Raw genomic sequence first — 4,550 nt, 5'->3', positions numbered from 1 at the left:
TCACTTTGGCCTACTTCTTCCTTACATTCTCAAATAATTTTGAAACTACTTTTTTTTTTCTCAAATGACAAAAACAAAGTATATCTTCAAAGTTTGTTTTTGAAGACAAACTATAATTACATAATTTATGTTCTTAAATATATATATACAGCTAAAGTAGATTTTTACTTATTTTTATTTTATTATATTTTTTTCTATCACTATTTATCCCCCTATACTCTTCTCCACCTTTCCCACCCCCCCTCTTGAAATCACCACACTGTTGTCTGTGTCAACTAGTTCTTTTTTTTTTACATTATAAGACACCCTTTTATTTAATCGTAGTAGTGGTGGTTGTTACTACATTTTATTTTAATTTTTTTTATTCTTCAGATTCTCCACGCTTTCGGATATCATCAATCTTCAAAATCATTCTAACCATTTGTGTTGCAAAAGAGATCTGTTGCTTTTTGCCAATCAAGGTTTCTATGACATGTTGTTGCTTCATATCGTTTGTACCCTTGTGAAATACAGTCAATCCCAAGAGCAGGGTTCTTATCCTTCACTTGTCTGGCTCGGACCTCAGACATCGTCTGGATGGGATTCATGCCACTGTTCTCAGCAAGGGCCATGGGGATGACTTCCGGGGCATCAGCGAATGCTCGCATGGCATACTGCTCCAAGGTTGGACACTTATCTGCTGCTTCGCTAACTGCCAAAGCACAAGCGATTTCAGCAGCGCCTCCACCATACACCACACGATTATCACGGATGAGGTTCCGGATGACACACAAGGCATAGTGAAGGGATGGCTTTGCTTCCTCGATGATCATTTATTTCCTCCTCTGATGAAAATGGTTACAGCTCTGGAGTTCTTACACTGCTCGATGACCAGCATCTTGTCTTTAGTTGTCCCAAATGAGATCTCTTTTACAATCCCAGCAAAGCCCAGCTTCTCAGCTGTGAGCTCTGAGAAGCGGGGGACGATCCGCCCTCCTGTTGCAATGGCAATCAACTCGATTTCAGGTCCTCCAACCCAACGAACCGCAGGCAAGTCGTTCTGAAGAAGTAAATGATTCGTTTCATCATCAAAGCCCCATTGGCAAATAGCTAGGTTAGCGCCAGTTTCTTTAATTTGCTTAATCATCTCTTCAAACTTCTCCTTTTCGTATTTCTGAAGGGCTTTATAGTCTTCCACAGAGGTCACATCCAGCTTATGCTTCGTCTTTGGTTTTGGTGGTTCAAATGGACATGTGAGAATTGCGATCTTAGCATCTTGTACTTGTTTTGGCATCTGTGGGTGACTGAAATCCTTGTCCACAATCACGCCCTTATAAGTTTAGTGTCCTCCAATCTCCCGCCCACTTTGCCTTCTACTTTGATGAGCTCAAAGTCAACGTCTCTGCGCTGCATATCGGCCACAGTGAGAATAGCATTCACGGCCATCTCAGCCATTTGTCGGTGACAGCTGTTAACCACTTTGGAACCCAGCGTGGCTTCCGCAGTCTGAATCAGGGGCTCAGTGTACTTCACGTCAACAAGGACACTATCGCTGATCTCGTCCAGGTAGTCGATAGCAATGCGGGCGGCTTGCTCATAGCCATCAGCGATCCTGATGGAGTGAATGCAACTGCTCAGCTTCTTCCAACAAGGCACCAGCCAGGACAACCACTCCGGTGGTTCCTTCTCCAATTTCATCATCCTGTGATTTGGCCAGTTCAACTATCAACTTGGCAATCTGGTGATCAACATCCATCATGCTCAAAATGGTGGCACCTTCGTTAGTTACACTCACATCACCATCCTTATCCACCATCATTTTATCAAGCCCATTTGGTCCAAGTGATGTTCTCATTGTATTTGCTACAGCCTTTGCTGCCATTATATGAGACTTGAGAGCCTCCAGCCCCATAAGACGAGTCTTGCGGTCCTGATCCTTGATGATGAGGAAAGGGCGCCCATATTCATCGAAGGCGAGAGTCCCGAAGGACGCCATGGTTCTGCAGCTGGGGTTACTTCCCCACAACCCTCAACTAGTTCTTTTTCTTTACTTTTCTGTTTTGCTCAATTCTTCCCCCTCTCCTCCCCTAGAAAGTACTTGATAAAATGTTATACAATGAACTCAAATTTGAAAACTGGTGTCAACAAAATACTTAATTCACCAGTCACCTCTTTGCACAACTTCCAGAAATTTCTGATGACATGATTCAGTCTTTTTAGTATAAAATAAAGTTTTGCATGTTAGTCTTTTTCTTAGTTCACAAATATTTTGAAATTTTTCTAGTCTATTCCAGCTGGAAGAGTGTTATACAAAAGATTTACAGTAAAGAGACTATCCCAGGATTTTTTCATTTTTTTACTAAATTTTAATGGTTTTCAAGCTATGTCCTGGAAACCATAGTGTCCTATGGAGCATATTAATAAGTATCCCACAGCAAAAATGTTCTATGATCAAGTAAATGCAGAAAAACTCTGTTTATTAGGGCTGTCCTTTAGAGATTAATAATGTTCATTAGCACACTGAGTTCTCAATGTATTTCCACACTCTCAGTGAAAATATACATTTTGAAATCTTTCTGGAGAGCAATTTAGCATAATTTCAAGCAAAATTTTATACATTTTGGTGACAAATTATCACATGGACTTTTTTCCCACAATTCAAAAATAATGGTGTTTAAAAAGAAGGCATCCACAACTGAGCATGGCTGCAATATCAAACAACTGAAGCAGAGAAATTACATTTGTGCATCAAACCATGAGACAAAACTGGATAGGTGTCAACAAGAACCAACAAGAACTTGCAGTTGGGAGGGGCAAATAGTAGCATGGTGCAGGTCACACGAGAAAAATATCCTAGGTTACTGAATGCTTTTAAAGTGCTCCCTAGCATTCTTTGTTTACTATATCCTAATGAACAAAGTGTGATTTGGGCTTATGAAAAAAATATAACTCTGGCTTAAGTCATGCAATACATTAGATGAATTTAACACGTTAAGCGCCAAGCCTGTTTTGTCTTCCTTTCCATTTCAGTCACCAGTGACTGACATGGCCCTGAACATGTTAATATTTGTAGCTAATTTTGATAGTTTTAATATTAGAGCTGCAAATAACTTTGGGAGCGGCTGGAAGGGCACACTGGTTTTATCTTATCTAATGAGATAAATTGATTACATTGGGAATTATCATTTTGAAACATGGAAAAAAACACAAATCAGAAAGACAATTAAAAATTATTATAGACTTCATTATTTTATCTAGCTCTGCCTTAACAGGACATATCTTCATTAACTGATACTGCTATACTATAGACAGAGAAAGTCACAAAGCAAGAATAGTCACACACATATCAGAAATAGAAAAACACAAAGTTATGTTTCATTTGCAGGCAACTTGTTTCATATTGTGTTTTATTTTCTTTTTTCTTTATTGATTAAGGTATTACATATGTGTCCTTATCACCCCAGTGAGAGTTAAGTTATGGCTTTTCAAAATGCTGACACATCGAGCTCAAAAGGTTCGCCATCACTGCCCTATGTTCATAGCAGCACAATTCACCATAGCTAAGATTTGGAAACAGCCTAAGTGCCCATCAGCAGATGAGTGGATTAAAAAACTGTGGTACATCTACACAATGGAATACTAGGCTGTGGTAAAAAAAGAAGGAATTGTTATCATTTGTAACAGCGTGGATGGAACTGGAGAGCATTATGCTAAGCAAAATAAGCCAGTCAGAGAACGGTAACTATCACATGATCTCACTCATTTGTGGAATATAATGAACAACATAATCTGATGAATAAAAACAGATCCAGAAACAGAGAAGCATCAATCAGAACTTCAAACCTCAGAGGGAAGGTAGGGGGGAGTGGGGGTAAGGGGGAGAGATCAACCAAAGGACTTTTATGCAAGCATATAGGCCTAACCAATGGACACAGACACCAGGGGTGGAGGGCATGAGTGGTGTGTGTGTGTGGGGGGGGGCACTTTGGTGCCGTGTCACATATAGAAATTTTTTGATATTTGCAACCATAGTAAAACAAAGGCTTATATTTCTGATATTTATTTTATATATTTAAATGCCATTTAACAAAGAAAAATCAACCAAAAAAATGAGTTCACGTGTCACCTCTGACAGGCGTGTCATAGGTTTGCCATCACTGACATAGGGGTACATATATCCTTTCTGATTGGTGTTTCTAGTTTCTTGGGATATATTTCTAGAAGTGGGATCACTGGGTCAAATGGGAGTTCCATTTTTAGTTTTTTGAGGATACTGTGTTTTAAATGAGTCTTTATTTGTTTCAGAACTATATTAAATTAGTAACAGAGAAATTAATAAGGATATTTAATTTGTAGAGGTAATTTTCAGCTCATATTTTTTTATATTTCCCTTTTTCTTAAGTATGTTGTTATCCCTAAGTGAACATTTCATACAACCAATACACAAAGTTTCAGCCATGTCATTGCAACTGTAGTGTGAGCATATAAAACCTAATGTGTCACATAGGATTATTTCAAATTCACTTATCTTTGACAGTTTTTCCTAAAATACTAAATTCAAGGAAGGTTAA

The 4,550-nt window shown here is 38.7% G+C and overlaps 1 pseudogene; it reads right to left on the bottom strand.

Moving 5' to 3' along the window:
• Nucleotides 1-338: 338 nt before the first annotated feature.
• On the bottom strand, nucleotides 339-2,001 carry LOC102435132 (annotated as a pseudogene).
• Nucleotides 2,002-4,550: the final 2,549 nt, after the last annotated feature.

This window comes from Myotis lucifugus, unplaced genomic scaffold (assembly GCF_000147115.1).
Source record: "Myotis lucifugus unplaced genomic scaffold, Myoluc2.0 scaffold_129, whole genome shotgun sequence".
NCBI classification, from domain to species: domain Eukaryota; kingdom Metazoa; phylum Chordata; class Mammalia; order Chiroptera; family Vespertilionidae; genus Myotis; species Myotis lucifugus.
This window is presented reverse-complemented; position numbering and strand designations above follow the sequence as displayed.